Source organism: Camelus bactrianus, chromosome 2 (genome assembly GCF_048773025.1).
Source record: "Camelus bactrianus isolate YW-2024 breed Bactrian camel chromosome 2, ASM4877302v1, whole genome shotgun sequence".
NCBI lineage: Eukaryota > Metazoa > Chordata > Mammalia > Artiodactyla > Camelidae > Camelus > Camelus bactrianus.
Genome location: NC_133540.1, coordinates 79599816 through 79622585, shown reverse-complemented (window position 1 = coordinate 79622585; position 22770 = coordinate 79599816). Strand labels below are relative to the sequence as shown.

Sequence of the window (22770 nt, the reverse complement as noted above, 5' to 3'; positions counted from 1 at the left end):
ATATTTTCTCTGATGGCAGGAACATGAGCTTAGCAACGTGAACAAGTCCCCTCATACAGATCACATAGCCATGGGCACCTTTGACAGAACACTCTTTTAATCATTTTTGAAACCACCTCTATCATTGAGTACTACCTAGGTGTGAGCTTTTTTTTTTTTTTTTAAGTAGTTGCTCTACACATTGATGATTTATTTTAAACTTTTCAACTCACCTTTATCACAAACACTGGAACTTTCCCACAGCCTATCACTACAGAGTAACCTTTACTACAGGGGACACTTAGACCTTATCATTGAAGGTATTTTCATTCATCAGCTGCTTTTACAGCAACTGCTTCTGCAATTATTATAAGCAAGCTCCAGTATGCTTAATGCCACAAATCCTTTATGCAGCCTTTCTCTGTAGATACAAAAGGGAATGTATATTTTCCTAAAAGCGTTCTGGAATCTACTGGCACCTCATTCACCACAGATGATTTTAAATTCCAAGGTCATTAGAGAACATAGAAGAGAATAAATATAAAAGCTCTGACAAATTTCTCAACACTCACATATAAACTTTCTTTCGCTTACATTTATCTTTCTCTTCTTTGTCCCACTTTCATTAGAAAAGATGTTCTTCTGTGTGCACGTGGAGGGTGTCAAGTATCACAAGGGACCCAGAGCTAAAAATGAGAAGAAAGAAGGGCACTTTCAAGAACAAACACTTCCAAATCAGGGGGTAAAATTGGCACTCTCTGTGTCTCAGCTAATAATGTTCCCTAACCATCTCTCTTGACATATGAATCTTTATGATATGAGAGGCAACTGAATTTAGAACAAGATTGTGAAATACTGCATTGGAGAAGGATATTTCTTAAAAATTATATATATATATGTATTTATATAATGTTTCCATTTGAAAAGGATTTGTTGAACTTGAAAAAGGCATTATGATGTCTTTTTCCCCTTATAATCCTTAGGTACTTAGAGAAATATAAGATATCCCAAGAAATGCAAGTTATAACCTTCTTTGTTTATATTAACTTATATTCACATGCCTAGGAAACCTGATTACTAAGGGATAGTGCTAATACCAACCTTAACAAAGCAGGAACTGGTTTCTTGTTTTGTTTTGTTTTGTTTTTTTGACTACTTTATAGATAAGGAAAATGATCACTAGGTATTAAGCAATTTTTCAAAAGTACCAAACTTGTCTGAATTCATAAAAATTTGCAGTAAACATTTTCAAAAACTATGTTCAGCAAGTATTTGTGTGTCTGCTTTATGTTCTATGCTTTGCATGTGTTTTCTTTACTTCTTCTGTGAAGTAGGTGTGATGATTCTATTTTTGCTGATAAGAAACTAAGGTTGAGTCTGATTAATTCTGGTAATGAAGAGTAAGTCTAAGAAAGCCCTTAGCAGATCACCATCACTGACCTGGTCACCATCACCATCAAAAGGAGGCTGCTGGCATGGCAGCAGGTCCTAGACATGATCTCAGTGACTGAGCAGTAAGGAAGGGACCCTCTTGTCATCCACCACTGAGTCCCTCCCAATTTTGGAAAACTAAGCCTGGCACCAGAGGCAGAAGTGAAAGGCAGAGGAAGCAGCAGTTCAGCAGCCTTAAATTCATTACATTTCCAGTAGTATATACTGTAAATAATATTTAATATATAATCAAATGAATAACACTATTAAAGTTATTTTTGTGCAGAAGACAGTCAAAAAGAAGGTAAATCAGGAAGCAACTTTGTGGTGGAGGAACAGGAAAAACTAGTTTGATGATATTGAAGGAAATTAGGTACAACAGCAGTTGCTACAGATGGTGTTTCAGTTCAAGGCAGTAACTATGCAGCAGATTACAACCATCATAGGTATCAACCACACCAAGTTATCACCACCACCACCAACATAGTGAGAATGGGGAAAAAGTGAATTCAAAGACTGGCCCTGGAAAGCAACCTAATAATGCCATCCTTACTGCAAACAGTGGTGATTGTCACCTTGCTAGATGTAAAGTCACTACGACCCTCAATCATGATATACTGAGCTTTCCTGGGCAGTGATAGAGAGTGCTGGCAACCATGGTTAAGGTAGAGGAAGTCACCAGTTAGACAATAGGGTTAGGAACAAATGCTGTGCAGAGGGCCTCTTTACCAATGACAGCCTGAAGAGGGCATTAGTAAGGAGGATGAGTAAAATGAAGTAAATGAAACCCAAGAAAAACAGCCCCTCAATACCGGTATTGCTGTATCTTCAATTACCTACCCAGACATCCAGAAAACTAAGTTACAAGACAACAAAGAGCAGAAATGTAGCACATCAAACACCTGAAAAAATTCTTAGCCCAGAAAACCCTTATCCCTTGTCACTCAAACTGTAATCCAGGATGAGCAGTATCAACATCTCCTAGGACCTTGTTAGTGACACAAAAAGCTCAGGCTGCACCTCAGATCTACTAGTCAGAATCTGCATTTTAACAAGGTTGCTAGATGATATGTATACACATCAGGCTTAAGAAGCACTGCCTTAATTCACAAGAGGGCAAAGAGAGATTGGCATCAGGTCCACCAGATGAGCAAAATACATCTGCTCTGAGGCTGGGCAAGGGATTGTTGATTAAATGCTGCCGTAGCAACTTGAACCTCATCCAGTTTTATTCAGCTAGAAGTAACTGACTTAAAATTACAGCAAAAAGATTTGAGCTAAAGGAGATAGAAACAGCTCAGATGTTAGAAAAATGTTTAAAAGCATAAATTTGTGAAGGTTATTATCTTTGAAACTTTTCAACTGATTTGATAAATCTGAAAACAAAATGCAAAATAATGATAATAAATACAGCAAAAAGAAGGAAATTAATATCACTTGCCATCTAAAGAAAAAAGTACATGCAAATGAGAAGTCCTTTGGTTATTCTTGGGAACCAAATTTTCCATGTAGGAGACAGACTCTATAGATGTGAGATTTAATATAGTAGATAAAAACAAACAGACAAACATAAAATCCTGAATTTGAATTGGAAATATTGTTTTGAACTCATGATACATATCTTTAAAATGTAATATTCCTTAGATATAACAACTAAATGCAATATATGATTGTGGAGTGGATCCCAGAATAGAAATAATTGCTATGCAAGACAAGTTAGAAAAACTGAATTGGCAAACGTCGAATATGGGATATATTTTAGAGAATATTATTTTATCATTATTTTAAATTTGGTATTTCTAGTGTGGTTATCTATGATAATATTCCTATTCCTATGAGATGTATGTTGAATCTGGGAAATGTACAGAGTATGTTGCCATATGTGAAAGCAAAGATGCTATCAAAGATAGCTAGAATTGCATCATAGACTCTCTTGAAAACGTTCCCACAAGGTCAAAGGTGGAAAAATTTGAGTATTGACAAGAATAACCACTGCAATGTATTGAAACATAATATGTCTAATTCCATGAATTTATCAAGATACAAAACACATATTTTTAAATTCCCATTCATCACTTTTGGATATCTAGAACTAATGTGCTGTTTAAAATCTGGTCAATGACATAAAAGAATCAGACATTTATCTTAACAAGTATACCACATATAACCAAAAAATTATTGAGATGATTTTCTCTATGGAAATACTGCAGCTAGTTAACAAAGAAAAAAATAGAAAAATAGCATTTTTCAAACTGCTATTAAAATCCTAATTTTAGGCAATGATAATCAGTCACCCCTGGCATCATAAATACAAGATCACTAGGTAATTTGCACCTCCTGATGGAAGTACACAAACCATCTATGAAGCATTCCTGCTCAAAATACCTACCTGAATATGGTCCCAGTTGAAAGAAAGGAAGGAAGAGAGGGAGGGAGGGAAGAAAGAAGGAAGGAAGGAAGGAAGGAAGGAAGGAAGGAAGGAAGGAAGGAAGGAAGGAAGGAAAAGGGAAGGAAGGGAAGGAAAGGAAAAGAAAGGGAAGAAAACAGGAAGGGAGGGACAAGATGAACAAAAGAATAAAAATGAAAGCTTTTAAGTACTTGCTATGTGCTCATCTACTAGATAACTAGAACTGCTTGCATTATCTGTGCAGCAGTTTTGTTGTTGTATTTACATAATAATGTCCTTCTTTGATAATATTTTTCTTACATCTGGAGTTTTTTAAGGCACATTTAGATTTCCGTGTTCTTATATTCAGTCAAGTTGCAATGTTTGAGGACTTGCTCTTTAATTTGCAATATAAGTTTAAAAATGAATTTCAAGTGTTAGGTAGTAAGCACCTGGAAATAAAGGACCTAACATCAACAACAATACCAACTCAAAATCAATATTGGGAGTATGAGAAGGATAACTTTCAAAAATCTAGTCATTGAACTGAGGAAACACGAGCTAGGTCTTCAGAAATAGGAAGTGGCGAGGGAATTTTAGAATTAAAATAAAAAGTAGGTCAAACTTGGATGTTCAATAGATATAAAATATAGCCCATTTACAAATATTTGGTTGGAATTTTACACAGAGAAATGTTGCAAATAATAATTCTCTATTTTCATGAATTTTCAGAAATGTAACCAGCACCCAGATTAAGAAACAAAATAATCAGCACCCTAGAAGCCCTTTTCCTGGGACTGATGAAAGGAAGAACCAAAAAACAGAAAATCAGTATGATGATGTTACCTTTAGTATAGGAGAGAAAGAGAGAAAGAAAGCAGGAAAAGATATAAGGAAGGAAGGATGGAAGGAAGGGAGAGATGGAGGGATGGAGGGAAAGGAAGAGCTGGGGCATGGAAGACGAGGGGGGGCAGAGAACACCACCGTCCTATCCTTTCTGAGGCCTTTGGATAACTTCATTTCTTAGAGTGGAGGGAGGGTCTGGACTAGATGTTTCCACCTCTGCCGAAGGTTCCCTGCAGGTGCAGTATTAGCAGGCGACGCAGCTGGAGGAATAAACAGAGCAGATCCACTCAGACTTGCCTCATCCATATGGAGCGAGAAAAGCAGGTGGAGCCAAGTCACAAGAGGGCTCGCGAGGAGTTGGAGCGAGCAGCCAGCACCCGTGCCAGGGGCCACCAGCTCGAGGCTGACCACAACCGGGAGCTCCTGACACGCGTTCAGCAGCCTCAGGAGCAGGATGCCGCGGTGGACGAGAAGATGAAAGAGCGGGTGGAGCGCAACAGACTGTGTAAGCAAAGCCTAACCAGCAAGAAGCTGCAGGAGAACAGCCTGGTCGAAGCCAGTGAGATCATCAGCGAGGATCTCAGAATTGCAGGTGAAGTGCCTGGAGTCTGAGAAGCTGAAGGAGCAGCTGGACTTGGCAGCACAATGAACGACAGGAAGAAAGTTTAGGAATTCCAGGCAGGCGAAGTGAGAGCAGACTAGGAGCAGAGGATTAAGGATTTGGAGCAGAAGTTGTTCCTGAAGGAGCAGGGCTGCGAGGAACAGGAAGTCTGGGCGCGCGGCTGCCCAAGATGGCGGGGAGCTGGCTGCACCGAGGGAAGAGACGCCTCCCTGAGGGAGATGCGAGAGAGCAACCGACAAGCTGCCCAGGGGAGAACCCGCGGGGCTGCAGGGAAGGCGGGGGCGTCAGGAGAAGATGCAGAAAAGTCTGGTGGACCTGGAGCTAGAGAAGGAGAGGCCGCTGGCGAAGCTGCAAAGCCGGGCGAGACTGGACCAGACCACGGGCTTGAACGTTAGGATCCGCGGAGACCTTTCCAGGTTCACTGTTGAGCTGCAGCAGGGGGAGCTTGCCCTGAGGGACAGGGGCGGCTCCGTGCCCAGCGGCGCCCGGGGCTGGAGAAGGCCAGGCAGCAGCTAGAGGAGGCCAGGTCAACGGCAGCTGCTGGAGGAGAGGAAGAAACGGGAGACCCAGCAGGCACCGCTCAGAGACCAGACGCCGGTCCTGCCGCTGATGGAGGTGAGGAAGCCGGGGCTCAAAGAGGGTGACTTAGTCCGAGCTCATAGCAGGTGAGGAGCCGCATCGCGCCTCCATTCCTTTCCCAGACCCCGTGCCGCCTCCCTTGCGGGTGCACTCAGGTCCCTCAGGTTCCCTGCCTTTGCCTCAGAGAGAGCGGCTGCCTTCAACCTTCCCGCCTGCACTTGGGCGGTGCCTAGGCTGTGGAAGGGCTCGCTGCCGCTGCTCCGTTGCCACCCTCTTCTGGCCGCCGTCACGTGGGTGCTTGGGAACAACAGAAGTGTTTCCCGCGAGACAGTATACAGGTCTATTTTTGATGCTATGACTTAAAATTAGGAACTTGGAAAATGGTGTTAATTGTCTTTCCTCTCTAGCAATTAGAAGAATTGCAGCTCTCAGCAGCTGAAGGCAGGAAGGTGATCAGTGATGGGAGCAGGTGGCCAGATGTAGGACAGGGCTCTGCTCTGGGTTTGGACGGATCTTGGAGACGCCCCTCTTCCTCCTTCAGGTCTTTGGAGTTACCAGGGCTTGCTCCAGGGGTGGGTCTGGGTGACTCAGGGAGCTCCCGATTTTCTTTGCCCTTCAGATGCCCTCTAAGCTTTGTTCCTGCACCTCCACTGTTCAGAAGGCCTGCATACCTGTCTTCCAGAGCACACTGTGCAGGTCTTTTCTCAATCCCTGTCCTGACACCTTCCTCCACCACAGGTACAAGGCTGGGGCTGCATGAGCCGCACTGGGCTGTCATCAGCTCTTCCCAGCTATTTTCTCCAGACTTGCTTGATTTGTACAAAATTTGCAGTAGGCATGCCAATATGTGCATATTCATTTTAAAAGCATATGAGTGCCCCATGGTCAGTAATTAAATATTAGCTAATTTAATATTGAATACATTTATTTTGAAAGTTTTTAAAAAATAATATTACACAAATCTAATTTTTTTCTTTTATAATTTAAGTATAATTGATATAACATTGTATTAGTTTCTGCTATAAAGGTAATGATTCTATATTTGTATCTATTTTGAAATGATCACCACAGTAAGTCTATTTAACATCAGTCATCATTCATAGTTACAATTTTATTTTGTGGTGAGAAATTTTAAGATTTCTTAGCAACATTCAAATAATACAATACAGTAGCATTAACTATAGTCATCATGCTGTACATTACATTCCCAATGGCTTGTTTATTTTGTAACTAGAAATTCATACCTTTTAACTGCCTTTACCTATTTTGCACCTCCTCCCCCACAAACACCAACCTGTTCTCTGTATCTATGAGTTTGTTTTTAGATTCCAAACATAAGGGAGATTATACAGTATTTGTCTTTCTCTCTGACTTATTTCACTTGGGATAATGCCCTCAAGGTCTATCCATGCTGTCACAAATGGCAAGATTTCCTTCTTTTTTATTGCTAAATAATTTTATGTATGTAATATATAATTATGTATTATACATAAATCACATTTTTTAATTTTATTTTTTATTGAAGTGTAGTTGATTTGCAATGTTAGTTTCAGTTATACGTATGCATACATATATAAACATATATTTTGGTTCTTTTCCATTATAGCTTATTACAAGAAATTGAATATAGTTCCCTATGCTATACAGTAGGTCCGTGTTACTTATCTAGTTTATATATAGTAGTATGTATCTGTTAATCCCAAACTCTTAATTTACCCCTCTCCTCCTTTCCTCTTTGGTGACCATACTTTGTTTTCTATGTCCATGAGTCTATTTTTAGTTTGTAAGTAAAATTTCTATCTTTTTGTAGATTCCATATATAAGTGATATCATATAATCTTTGTCTTTCTCTCTGTGACTTACTTCACTTAATATGATAATCTTAATATGATAATCCCATTCATATTGCTGCAAATGGCATTATTTCATTCTTTTTATGGCTGAGTGATATTCCATGGTATGTGTATACCACAACTTCCTTATTCAGTCATCTGTCTGTGGACATTTAGGTTGTTTCCATGTCCTGGCTACTGTAAATAGTGCAGCTATGGATTTTGGGGTGCACATGTCTTTTTGAATTATAGTTTTCTCTGCATATATCACATTGTGTTTATGCACACATCCATTACTGGACAGTTAGGTTGTTTCCATGTCTTGGCTACTGTAAATAATGCTGCAGTGAACATGGGGGTGCATATATGTTTGAGTTAGTGTTCTCCATGGACAAGTAATGTTATAATTTACCTGATAATTCTGTTGACTCACTTTCTGGTATAAACTACAAGAACTCCAAAACAAGTATCAAGATGTTTCAGCATTTCAGACTCAGCAATCAAGATAGCTTTGATGTTTCTATAATTTATCTTTTTTTTTAACATTTTTTATTGATTTATAATCATTTTACAATGTTGTGTCAAATTCCAGTGTTCAGCACAATTTTTCAGTTATTCATGGACATATACACACTCATTGTCACATTTTTTTCTCTGAGTTATCATAACATTTTGTGTACATTTCCCTGTGCTATACAGTGTAGTCTATTCTACAATTTTGAAATCCCAGTCTATCCCTTCCCACCCTCCACCCCCCTGGTAACCACAAGTCTGAATTCTCTGTCTGTGAGTCTATTTCTGTCCTTTATTTACGCTTTGTTTTTGTTTGTTTGTTTGTTTTTGTTCTTGTTTTTTAGATTCCACATATGAGTGATCTCATATGGTATTTTTCTTTCTCTTTCTGGCTTACTTCACTTAGAATGACATTCTCCAGGAGCATCCATGTTGCTGCAAATGGCATTATGTTGTCAGTTTTTATGGCTGAGTAGTATTCCATTGTATAAATATACCACCTCTTCTTTATCCAGTCACCTGTTGATGGACATTTAGGCTGTTTCCATGTTTTGGCTATTGTAAATAGTGCTGCTATGAACATTGGGGTGCAGGTGTCATCCTGAAGTAGGGTTCCTTCTGGATACAAGCCCAGGAGTGGGATTCCTGGGTCATATGGTAAGTCTATTCCTAGTCTTTTGAGGAATCTCCACACTGTTTTCCATAGTGGCTGCACCAAACTGCATTCCCACCAGCAGTGTAGGAGGGTTCCCCTTTCTCCACAGCCTCTCCAGCATTTGTCATTTGTGGATTTTTGAATGACGGCCATTCTGAGTGGTGTGAGGTGATACCTCATTGTAGTTTTGATTTGCATTTCTCTGATAATCAGTGATATTGAGCATTTTTTCATGTGCCTATTGATCATTTGTATGTCTTCCTTGGAGAATTGCTTGTTTAGGTCTTCTGCCCATTTTTGGATTGGGTTGTTTATTTTTTTCTTATTGAGTCGTATGAGCTGCTTATATATTCTGGAGATCAAGCCTTTGTCGGTTTCACTTGCAAAAATTTTCTCCCATTCCGTAGGTTGTCTTCTTGTTTTATTTCTGGTTTCCTTTGCTGTGCAGAAGCTTGTAAGTTTCATTAGGTCCCATTTGTTTATTCTTGCTTTTATTTCTACTAGGAGAAAATTTTTGAAATGTATGTCAGATAATGTTTTGCCTATGTTTTCCTCTAGGAGGTTTATTGTATCTTGTCTTATGTTTAAGTCTTTAATCCATTTTGAGTTGATTTTTGTATATGGTGTAAGGGAGTGTTCTAGCTTCATTGTTTTACATGCTGCTGTCCAGTTTTCCCAACACCATTTGCTGAAGAGACTGTCTTTATTCCAATGTATATTCTTGCCTCCTTTGTCGAAGATGAGTTGACCAAAAGTTTGTGGGTTCATTTCTGGGCTCTCTATTCTGTTCCATTGGTCTATATGTCTGTTTTTCTACCAATACCATGCTGTCTTGATGACTGTAGCTCTATAGTATTGTCTGAAGTCTGGGAGAGTTATTCCTCCAGCCTCTTTCTTTCTCTTCAGTAATGCTTTGGCAATTCTAGGTCTTTGATGGTTCCATATGAATTTTATTATGATTTGTTCTAGTTCTGTGAAATATATCCTGGGTAATTGGATAGGGATTGCATTAAATCTGTAGATTGCCTTGGGCAGTGTGACCATTTTAACAATATTGATGCTTCCAATCCAAGAGCATGGAATATCTTTCCATTTTTTAAAGTCTTCTTTAATTTCCTTCATCAATGGTTTATAGTTTTCTGTGTATAATTCTTTCACCTCCTTGGTTAGATTTATTCCCAGATATTTTATTACTTTGGGTGCTATTTTAAAGGGGATTGTTTCTTTACTTTCTTCTTCTGTTGATTTATCATTAGTGTAAAAAAATGCAACTGATTTTTGAACGTTAATTTTGTAACGTGCTACCTTGCTGAATTCTTCAATCAGCTCTAGTAGCTTTTGTGTGGACCTTTTAGGGTTTTCTGTATATAGTAACATGTCATCAGCATATAATGACACTTTTACCTCTTCTTTTCCAATTTGGATCCCTTTTATTTCTCTCTCTTGCCTGATTGCTGGGGCTAGGACTTCCAGGACTATGTTGAATAGGAGTGGTGATAGTGGGCATCCTTGCCTTGTCCCAGATTTTAGTGGGAAGCTTTTGAGTTTTTCACCGTTGAGTACTATGCTGGCTGTAGGTTTGTCATATATAGCTTTTATTATGTTGAGATATGTTCCCTCTATACCCACTTTGGAGGGATTTTTTATCATAAATGGGTGTTGAATTTTATCAAACGCTTTTACTGCATCGATTGAGATGATCATGTGGTTTTTGTCCTTTCTCTTGTTGATGTGATGTATTACATTGATTGATTTGCGTATGTTGAACCACCCTTGTGTCCCTGGGATGAACCGCACTTGGTCATGATGTATAATCTTTTTTATGTGTTGTTGGATTCTATTTGCTAAAATTTTGGTGAGGATTTTGGCGTCTATGTTCATCAGTGATATTGGCCTATAATTCTCTTTTTTTGTAGTGTCTTTGCCTGGTTTTGGTATCAGGGTGATGGTGGCTTCATAGAATGAGTTTGGGAGTATTCCCTCCTTTTCAATCATCTGGAAGAGTTTGAGAAGGACTGGTATGAGTTCTTCTTTGTATGTTTGGTAGAATTCCCCGGTGAAGCCGTCTGGTCCTGGACTTTTATTTGTAGGGAGGTTTTTAATTGCTGTTTCTATTTCCTTTCTAGTGATCGGATTGTTCAAGTGTTCAGATTCTTCTTGATTCAGTTTTGGTGGACAGTATGTTTCCAGAAACTTGTCCGTCTCCTCTAGGTTATCCAGTTTGGTTCCATATAGTTTTTCATAATATTCTCGTATGATATTCTGTATTTCTATTTTGTTTGTTGTAATTTCTCCATTTTCCTTTCTTATTTTGCTAATTTGTGCTCTCTCTTTTTTCTTCTTTGTGAGTTTGGCCAGAGGTTTGTCGATTTTATTTACTTTTTCAAAAAACCAGCTTTTGGTTTGGTTGATTTTTTCTATGGTCTTGTTAATCTCTATTGTATTTAATTCCTCTCCGATCTTTATTATTTCCTTCCTTCTGCTGCTTTTTGGGGCTTTTTGTTCTTCTTCTTCTAATTCATTCAGGTGGTGGGTTAAATTGTTTATTTGAGATTGTTCTTCTTTTTTGAGGAAGGCCTGTATCGCTATAAACTTCCCTCTTAGCACTGCCTTTGCTGTGTCCCATAGGTTTTGAGTGGTTGTGCTTTCATTATCATTTGTCTCAAGGTATTTTTTAATTTCAGCTTTGATTTCCTCATTGACCCATTGTTTTTTCAATAACATATTGTTTAATCTCCATGCTTTCCTTTTTTTCTCCTTTGTTTCTCTGTTGTTGATTTCCAGTTTCATGGCATTGTGGTCAGTAAAGATGCTTGAGATAATTTCTATCTTCTTAAAATTGTTGAGGTTTCTTTTGTGCCCAAGTACATGATCGATCCTGGAAAATGTTCCATGTGCACTTGAAAAGAATGTATATCCTATTTTTTGTGGGTGTAATGCTCTGAAAATATCCACCAAATCTAGTTTTTCTATTGTAGTATTTAATTTCTCTGTTGCCTTGTTTATTTTCTGTCTGGAAGATCTGTCTAGTGATGTTAATGCAGTGTTAAAATCTCCAACTATGATTGTATTCCCATCAATATCCCTCTTCATCTCTGTTAGTAATTCTTGTATGTACTTAGGTGCTCCTATATTGGGTGCATATATATTAACGAGTGTAATATCCTCATTTGTATCACTCCTTTAATCATTATAAAATGTCCTTCTTTATCTTTCTTTATGGGCTTTGTTTTAAAGTCTGTTTAGTCTGAAATCAGTACTGCAACACCTGCTTTTTTGGCTTTTCCATTTGCATGGAATATCCTTTTCCATCCTTTCACTCTCAAACTATATGTGTCCTTCTCCCTAAAGTGGGTCTCTTGTATGCAGCATGTTGAAGGTTCTTGCTTTATTATCCAGTCTGCCACTCTGTGTCTTTTGACTGGAGCATTTAGTCCATTAACATTTACAGTAATTAATGATAGATGTGTGTTTATTGCCATTTTGAACTTATCTTTGCAGTTGAATTGGTATATCCTTTTTGTTCCTTTCTTCTTCCTTTTGTGGTTTGGTAATTTTCCTTTGTATTATCATGGATTTTATTTAATTTTTGTGACTCCCTTGTAAGTTTTTGGCTTGTGGTTACCCTTTTTTGTAAATCTATCAACCCATTACTATAACTGTTTTTATTAAACTGATAGTAACATGATCTCAAACCCATCCTACTGTTAAAAAAATTTAAAAAAGAAAGAAAAAAATATTCTATATTTCCCTGCCTCCCTCTCCCACTCTCAGTGATTTGTATGTCTTCTTTTATAATTTCATGTTTACTTTATTTGTAATTCATGAGTTATCACCTTTCCAGTTGTGTGTTTCTCATTTCTGTAGCATCCTGCTGCTTTTCTATTTAGAATAGCCCTTTCAATATTTCTTTTAGCATGGGTTTAGTGTTGCTAAACTCCTGCAGCTTTTTTTTGTCTGTGAAACTCTTTATTTCTCCTTCTATCCTCAAGGATAGCCTTGCTGGATAAAGGATCCTAGGCTGCATCTTTTTTTCATTCAGGACTTTGAATATATCTTGCCACTCCCTTCTGGCCTGTAGTGTTTGTGTAGAGAAATCAGCTGAGAGCCTTATGGGGGTTCCCTTGTAACTTACTCTTTGCTTTTGTCTTGCTGCCTTTAGAATCATTTCTTTATCCTTGACTCTGGCCATCTTGATTATGATATGTCTTGGTGTGGGTCTATTTGGATTCTTCCTGTTTGGGACCCTCTGAGCTTCCTGTACTTGGATATCTGATTCCTTCTTTAAGTTTGGGAAGTTTTCAGTCATGATTTCTTCAAAAACCTTTTCAATCCCCTTTGATCTTTCTTCTCCTTCTGGGACCCCTATTATGCGAAGATTGGGATGCTTTATATTATCCCATAGGTCCCTTATGCTATTTTCATTATTTTTTATTTGCTTCTCTTGTAGTTCTTCTGAATGGGTGCTTTCTATTGCCCTGTCTTCTAGATCACTGATTCGTTCCTCTGCATTATCTAGTTGGCTTTGCACAGCTATTAGATCATTCCTCATCTCTGTCAATGAGTTTACCCATTCTACCTGGCTCTTCTTTATAGCTTCGATTTCATTTTTGATATATTTTATATCTCTAAACACTATCTCTTTTAATTCCTTCAGCACTTTGATCACTCCTTTTTTGAAATCTTGATCTAGTAGGCTATCGATGTCTATTTCGTTGATCTTTCTTTCAGGGGATTTCTCTTGTTCTTTTAATTGGGAAAGGTTTCTCTGCTTCTTCATCTTGCTCATACCTCTCCGGCACTGTGGTTTATGGAGTATCAGTTGTTTATTTTGGTCCTTAAGGATTTTATCTATCTGATGCCTATTTAGGAATAGAACTTAGGAAAAAAAGAAAAAAAAAATAAGAGAGAGAGAGAAAGAATTTTAAAAGAAGGGAGAAAGAGGGTTTGAAAACAGTGTATAATGAATAATAGAAGAGTGAGGTGAAGCAGAGTATTAATCGGGTTGAGACGTCCTTTTAAAACCTTTACAAAAAAAGTGGGGGGGAGATGAATAGATGTATTTGAAACCTGTGTCTAATCAATAGCAGGACATCAAAACCCAAGAGAAATAGAAATGAATTAAGAAGTAAAGATTAAGAGAGTAATAGAAAATAGAACAGGTAAAAACAGTTTAAAAAAAAAGGGGGGGGGGTTTGTCGGCGTTCTCCTGGAGTCTGTGTGCTTTTAATGTGAAGTCTTTCTGTCTTCGTCCTGTTTTGGAAGCTCAGCTTGCTGTTTTCAGAGGCCCTCCGTTTGCGCCCTCTTCTGTGCTGCTCCCAGCAGCTGTTGGCAAGCAGATCGCGCCTCCTCCTAACACTGGGTCAGGTGCAGCTCTCCTCTGCTGTGGGCGGGCGGGTCGCTGCCCCTCCGGATGCCGCAGTCAGATGTTGCAGACTGGCCAGGTAGGAGGGCCGGTCGTGCCCCCTCCCAGCACCTTGGTTAGGGGCTGTGTTCCTGCCCAAAAGGCGGGGGGCCGCTCTCGCTCTACCTGCACTGCCGGTAGCTCCGCTGCTCTGCCGGTAGCTCCACTGCTCTGTGTGACTGCGCGCTCCGCCCTGGTCGGCGCTCCGCGGGTGGGCTCGGGGAAGACCGAGGGACAGCCCTGTCCCTGTTCCGAGCCAAAACCCAGCTCCTTGTTTGTCTTTGTGGAGCAAGTTCTCTGAGGGACCAGGATGGAAGGATCCTATCTGCCCCGGGCTGCAGGCCAGTCTCAGTCTGGCCTTTGAGGCTGCTAAGCCCTTCGGTGCGGATGCAGGTTTCGCCCCCGCCCCCGCCTGAGTGCTCTGTGTGGAGGATATGGCGGCTGTGCCTGAGCCCCGCATCTCTTCCCCCAAAAATTTTCCGCAGGTTTTCAGAGATGGGGGTGTGCACCCTTCCCCCGAGAGCACATCAACCTTGCTGTTTTATGGAGGGCCCAGGTTGTTCTGCCCTGTGCACCCACAGCCACGGCGCGCAGCCCCTTGCGTTCCCCCGGGGCTGCCTCCGTGCAGCCACTTCCGTCCTCCGCCTGGCTTGTGCAGCCTGGCCCTGCCTGCGGCTGCCAGCCCGCGTTTCAGGCTGGGTGTCGGGGGGGACGCTCTGTGCCCGTTTAACTTAGTTCTGTTAGTCAAGGGCTGCTCTGTACAGATCCGAGCCTCGGAGGCTCCCCCTCTGTCCCGCTGGCCTCTCAGTTGGAGAGGGGAGACCCAGCGAGTGAGCGCCAGTCCTCCTTTGCCGCTCCCTCCCCACGGGACCCGCCCCGCGCTGCTTTGCCTTTTGTTCTTTCTTTTTTCCTTTTCTCCTACCAGATTTTTGGCGTCTTTATCTTTTGAAGAGGGCGATGTTTTGTCGGAGTTCCACAGGTGCTCTGGTTGGCTGAGTGGGTCTGTAGATGTGGGTCTTGGTGTATTTGTGGGAGAGGGTGACCTGCGAGCGTCCTTCTACTCCGCCATCTTCTCCCGGATCTGTAATTTATCTTATCTGCTTAGTAAACTTATCAGTGTACTCATGAGTTCTATCCTGGTAGTAAGCCGCTATTTCTACCTGACAGACAGCTTTGTTTCTAAAACAGCCTTTTCCTTAGTATTTCTAAACTTTCATTGATCTAGACACCCAAGGACATTCCTCAATAAAAGAAGACATCTGTTAATTCAAGCATACTTTACAAATCTTGAATTGTTATAAGTTCCTTTATAATCCAGGAAGGCAACTGTGATGTAATAGGGAATAAACCACACAGAATTATTTTTTTCCAAGGAAAGCACATAAAGTAGGAGGATAAATAAACTGGCAATGTGTTTTCATTTACTCAGTTGATAACCTTGAAATAAACTAAAAATGTACCTTGCCAAATTGATCTAAACTCAGGAAATGTCATTGTATCACTGTGGTTATGAATCCCTTTCTCATGACATGATATGACAACGATTGTATGTCCCTGAAAATCTGCTTAATACAATGAGAAGGGAGATTACACTCCTCTATCTATTTAAAGGCTATTTCCTCAACATTCTATTTATTGGGAATTTTTTCATTTCTAAAATGCATTTATAAATTCAGTAAGAAGAAGCCATTCAGAACTCTTATTACAATGGGGAATTTTAACTCAATTTTATGCTATTTTATGAGGCTAAAAATTAACTTTATATATCTTTCAACTAGCCATTTTAAATCTGAAAATATAGTTCAGAAATATACACAATATGTCTTAAGCCTGTATAATAGTCTGCTATGCCTAGAAGTTATATAATAAAGTTCCTTGATAAGAAATTGTATCATAATTAATGGTACCACAGTACTCTCAAGAAAATAAAACTAGATTTTACCAGTTTGATTTCTCTTTGTTAACAAATTGATAAATTTTATATTATTCTTTTTAGATAAATACGTGGCTATTTTCTTTTTAATATATGTTTTTAAAATGCCACATTGGGAACAATGTGTATCTTATTACTTTAAAACGTATAATGACTTCTACTTCTGGCTATATAAGGGCATAATTCCAATTTGTTTATACTGTATTTTACAAAATTAAAATTGGTCCTTCATTACAGATCATTTGAGAAGCACATCTCTCTTACCAAGTCCAGATCAGAAGCAAGTTCAAATGGATTCTGCCCTGTTCCCTTCTTCTGGGACTAAGCTTCTGCTTTGTGTACTATTATACAAAAGGATGTCCAAGTCCTCTCGACCTCTATTCTCTTGGTTTTGAGGATTCATTAAATTATTAATGCACTAAAACAAAATTTTCAGACACAACAAGGCATTCATTACTCTAAGCTGAACAATCAGTGGGCAGTTGGCTGGGTGCTGGTCAGAGGACAGTAAAAAATGTGCATATTGGCCCTGAGTTTGTTTCCATACAAATTCATGGTATTTTGACCTGTCCAGCCACACCTGGTCTCCCACCTATCTTGGTTCCCAAAGTTAAAGGGCTCAGTTTTCTATCTCCAGTTCCACAGAACTTGAATTTCCAAGGCTCTGGTGTCATTTCTCCTTCTTTTCTGTTATTTCCTCAAACATTTATCTAATTTCTGCTTCTCGAAAAGTCTTCTTAAAAAATATGCCTTTTGACTCTTTCACAAGTACAGTATGCACAGCTGTAAGTATGTCTGCCTTTGTCATAGATAACTCATATCTTACAAAGCAGGGTGAAAAAAAGAGGTACATGAAGTACAATTACAAAAAAGAAAGTGAGACCATGGAGAAGAGAAAAGTACACAGATTGATATTCTGGATATTATCCCAACCAAGGTTTTAATACTTTTAAATTTATTTTTACAAAAACTATCTATTCTTATTTTATGTATTTGAACTGTAGTGAAGAAGGAAGCCAAGGGCAGAACACAGACAATAAGTGTAGAGCCACTAACTAAACTCAGTTCTGTCTAATTTTACACTTCCTTTACACTGGACTCAATGTTTTTTGATCAATCCAACTCATTTCATTTACACCACAATAATAGAATATGTGAGTAATTAATATTTTCATAGTTTTATTTATTTTTTCTGTTTGGCAGCTAACTGGGATGACTGAAAGTTGTAGATGATATGTTCAGAATAATTCTACTCCACAGAAAGCAATCTGTGTTAGTTACCAGATTAAGACTAGATTTGAAAAAACACCCTAAATAAATAAAATATACAGATAAATAAAACTACTATATGGACTACTCGGACAAAAAGCTTATAGGGCTTCAAGTTTAAAAATAAAATTAGTCTGCAAATGATATTCACATAAACAGAGAAGAAATTTGCAAAGTAAGATAAATGGAGTAAGAATTTGCAAAGGGGTTAGGATGTGAGACAACATTACAAACATTTGTTTTCCTATTTTATTAGAATAAAATGAATATTAAAACTATAAATCAGATTAACATCTTAAGATGTCTATTTTTCTCTATTTTCCACATTTTACTGTGTTTTTTTTTCTTTGCAGTAAGAACTATATTGGATGGAAAGAATAAAATTTCATTCCACGTACTTTACCTTGGCCAAGTGCAAATGACTTAGAACAGTGTTTATCTTATTAATCTAAATAGCATTAGGGAGGAGAGAGAAATGAACAGAAGAGAAGTGTCTTTCTGATATCTGAGTCTGCAAATGGAAATACTTATCAAAGAATAGAGTCTAACTGTGTGATCCTCTGAATAGAAATAAGAGAACATGATTTGTTAACTAGGTTTATCCTATGAAATGTAATAATGTAATTGTCTGCTACATCAAATAGAAGTATGCTGATTTATTCACTTACTTAGTAACATCTATGAAATATCCCAATTCTCTTTTATTTGTTTTTTATATTTTATTTTATTTTGATGGCATCAGTTCATATCCCAAAGGAAGAAAAAGGAAAAAGGAACATAAGAGATTTCTACAAATGATTTTAAAATTTTATTTTGGGCTTAAAAAATTTATTTATAAGAAAGCTAATTCCAATAAGGAACTGTTATAGTGTTTCTAAGTGTATGTTCATTCTCAACCACAGGACAAATAAACATTTTTTAATGCAACATGATATTTTAGAGCTGGGCATCCATAAAAGTTAAGCAATGTGATTTACATTGGGTTATGTTTCCAAATTGCTATCTGTCTGAGACAACACGTAAGGAGCCCTCAGCAGTTCTTGACTACAGTAAGCTCTGTGCAGGCAGCAAGCATATTTATATAGTTCACTGATGTATCACAGAAATAGATTCATCATTGCATTTACATGTCCGTGTATAAAGAAATTAATCTACTAGTTAAATTAATGATTCTAAAATACAACAAACAAAATGCCAACCTGCATAAATAATACCAGCTCCAAGCTAAAATCAGGAAACTTTATCTCTTGTTTTGCAAGTTTTTTTATCTAAATATTTGCTTGGATAGGCTTTTTAAATTTTTGTTTCTTTTTCAATTACTAAGCAAGAATCTTTTTTACAAGTCTTCATCCACTGGTCATCACTTTGCTAAACTACTTTACATATTGACTTATTTAAGAGTGAATTGGTTTGTAAACTCTGTTTTAGTTCTTTGATCTTTTGCTTACTGCTCTCTTCTGTCTTCACTGTCAAACAGAGATCAACCTTAACTTTTCCTAGGTTGTAATTCAAAGCCATCTTCTTGTATTTCAAGCCAACCACATATTAGACCTCAAAATTAGTATTGTACACTCTGTCATCTGATTTTATGTATCCCTCTTCTGTCTGATATGTGTTCCATATCTCCATTTATTTCATGACAATTTATTTCTTAAAAAATGCCAAACAGTATTTTACTCTGAATGAATTAAATTCATTTATTTTAAAATGGCAATTGTATACAAAGCAGGTACTCAAATAATCCTAAAGGAGTTTCTTTAGAGGACTATTTTATGTAGAAGATTCACAGAAATGAACGGGGAGAAACATAGGGGCATGAGAGTAGGGGCAATGAAATTTTGACAAGGGAAGCAGATTTGAATCAATCTGACAAACTTCAGTTACTTCACAGATGGTCTATGACTGGCTCTGGATATGAAGTTATGGGTGTGTGTGTGTGTGTGTGTATTTAGGGGGCAATGAATGCATAAATCCATCTTTCTTGTCACCTATCAGAAAAAAACTTAACAATTAACAAAAAAAGAAGAAAACAATAGGTATATTGCATTTTATTCTTATGCCTGTCATAATTAAAAATGACAAACAATATGTATACCTTCTCTTACCTGTGGGTTAAGGTTTAATTTTCTGAGGCCAGTAATTTTTGTGTAATATTTATGTAAAGTTTATAAGACCTTTATTTGAAGGATAAAAATATAAACACTATTTAAGAGAGAAACTCTATAGAAAAATCTCATGTATAAGAATTCCAAATAATTTATGTAGATAGCTCTCTCTGAAGGAAGTAGAGCTTATCTTCCCACTCCAAAAGTATGGATTATGCATTGTGATTTCCTTCCAAAGACTACAGTATGGAAAGTGGTGGGAGAATTAACATTTTGATAGAAAAATCTGACACACTATCTCAGCCAGGCAATCAAGGTCAGCTTCAACACTGATAAGTCATGTTGATAGTGTATATTCTTAACATGCTGTAATAAGAATGACACTTTTCCTATTGGTCTTCCTCAACAAAATCCATAACCAGTTTAATTGTGAGAAAATCATCAGACAAGTCCCAATAAAGGGATATTCTGCAAAACACTTAACCAGTATTCCTCAAACCTATTAAAGTCATCAAAAATAAGAAATGTTTGTGAAACTGTCATAGTCCAGTAAGTCTTAGCTTTGAGACAGAAGGACGAAATGCAGTGTGATAATCCTGGATGGGATCTTGCTACAGAAAATGATACTAGGTAAAGCTAAGAAAATCTGAATAAATCATGGACATTAGTTAATAACAATTTATCAGTATTGGTCCTTTAATTATAACAAGTGTTCTATACTACCATAAGATGTTAATAATAGAGAAAATGGATGTGGCTAATTGTATAAATTTAAAGCTATTCTAAATTAAATAGCTTATTTAAGAAAAAAGCAACATCATTGTCAAAATGATAAATTACATATACATATTTATTAACTTCATTCATTAAAACGAGTAAATAGATATCGCTCTGAATTACATTCATGAAAGTAGTTTTCAGTGATTTATCCTTATTGAGATCATTCAAATATTTATCAAATTAGAAATCTCTCTATATATATTTATATCACATTTTCTTAAATATTCCACCGTAAGTTAGATGTCAATGTATACAAACCAGTATTACTAAGTAGAAGAAGCCAATCTAAAAAGAATATACTGTATGATTCCGATTAGATGACCTTCTGGAAAAGGCAAAACTATGGAGACAGTAAAATGATTAATGCCCCAGGATGTTGGGGGCTGGGAGGCAGAGAGGAATAAATAGACAGCACAGAGGACTTTTAGAGCAGTGAAAGTACTCTGTGTGATACTGTAGTGGTGGATCCATGTCATCCTACGTTTGTCCAAACCCATAGAAAACACAATCCCAAGAGTGGACTGTAATGTAAACTGGACTGTGGGTGATAATGAAGTGTCAGTGTAGATTCATTGATTGTAACAAATATACCACTGTGATGGGGAATGTCAGTAGTGAAGGAAACTGTTGCTGTGTGGGGATAGGCAGTATACAGGAAAGGAAGTCTGTTAAAACAAAACAAACAAGTGATCAGCACCAAGCCTGACCCCCAGGTATGTATCTCCAGGGATATATAGGGAATGTCTATACCTTCCTCTCAATTTTTCTGTGAACGTAAAACTGCTCTAAAAATAAAGTCTTAAAATGAGTAAATTTAGCTTTATTGGCAAGAGTAGAGTTAGAGGATAGAAAGACTGGAGGGAGTATGGATAAAGAACAATTAAAGGATTAATTCAATTAATGACTGGATTAATCATGGCCTGAACTGAAGGAACAGCTAGCCATGAGTTGAAGTAAGAGGAAAACAGAGTCAAGAGATCTGAAGACACTTGCATAGATTTAGTAAGTCACTGGCTCTCTCAATGTTTTATCCTCACACTGAGAATAAAAGCCACAGTCTTGACATAATTTACGTAATCTTTAGTTCACCTTGTCCTTGCTAATATATCAGGTTCATCTAGTATGTTCTCTAGCACTCTGGTGATCCATCAACACTAATTTCCTCTCTGTTTTCTGAATGTGCCCAAAGATGTGGGTATGTGCATTGGTTCTTTCTTCTTCCTGGACTAGACTCTCTTCCTTTATCTTTGCATAGCTGACTTCACCTGACAACAGTCATTTCATCTTCGATATCATCTCCTCAGACCTTTCTTCAGTGATTCCTTACCCACCCTCCATTTACACTATCACAGCACTCTTATTTTCTTGTTTGGAATTATCACAGTCTGAAATTATTTTGCTTACTGATTGATTTACATGTTTATGAGTTCTTTACTTCACTAAAATGTAAGTCTGATAAGGACAGAAATATTTTATGTATCATAGGGTCTAGGAGGTACTCAGAAAGTATTTGTTGATGGATGTATGGATCAGTGTAGAAGATTTAACCAGAAAAAGAAGAGTCCAGAATGACTCTTAGACATTTGGCTTTAGCAACTGTTTGAATAGTTAAGCAATTCAGTTAAGTGATAAAGGAAGCTGAGTAGGTTTGTGGGAGAGAAAGATGAATTCAGTTTGAGATGTTTTCAGCTTGAGGTATTTATAAGACAACAGAGAAGTGATGTGCATTTGACACTGTAGATTTGCCTGGTTCACAACAAAAGATTTAGGCTAGGGATACATTTGAATAAGAACAGAAAATCATAATTTTCCATCAAAATTCAAGTTTGATTGCATTAATCAGGGAAGTATAGTATCACCATATTAAATAAATTTCCTGTCTGTTAAGAATGGGATTTGAATTTGCATCCTAGAAACTAATAGTCAACAGGAAAAACATTAGTGTGCTAGGGCCTCATTAAATTTTTATTTGATATTCTCAGAACGAGTTATTTTGTGTTTTTTTTAATTTTCATTGAACTGTAATTCATTTATTTTCCCTCTTTTATTGTCATAAAAACTGAGTGAATTAAACTAAACAGACAAATATTCTTCCTCTCATGGTTCTTATATGTTAATGATGAGCAAGCCATTAAGAATAATTAATACATAAATTAGGTAGATTATTATAAGGTGGTGATTGCTATAAAGGAAGAGGTTTAGGTAAGGGGAGTATGGATGCTAGGATAGAGGTAGGAGTCATAATTTTAAATAAAAACATCAGGATAGACATCACTGAGAAAGTGACATTTAAGCAACAACTTAATGGGAATGAACGAATAGCAATGAAGCTATCTGGGAGAAAAGTGTTCCTGGACAAAAGAATACTAAGTGCATATGCCCTGTATAAATCAAAATCCTAACAGAGAATACATGGTTCACTCAAAATGGGTAACT

At 37.7% G+C, this 22770-nt stretch overlaps 1 long non-coding RNA gene across 1 annotated transcript in view; it reads right to left on the bottom strand.

Moving 5' to 3' along the window:
* Positions 1–381: 381 nt before the first annotated feature.
* LOC141579387 (uncharacterized) overlaps positions 382–22770 on the bottom strand; it is a 241201-nt gene continuing 218812 nt past the window's right edge. The window contains exon 3 of the long non-coding RNA XR_012510606.1: positions 382–665. This is a non-coding gene — a long non-coding RNA (uncharacterized LOC141579387). The remainder of the gene's footprint in view (positions 666–22770) is intronic.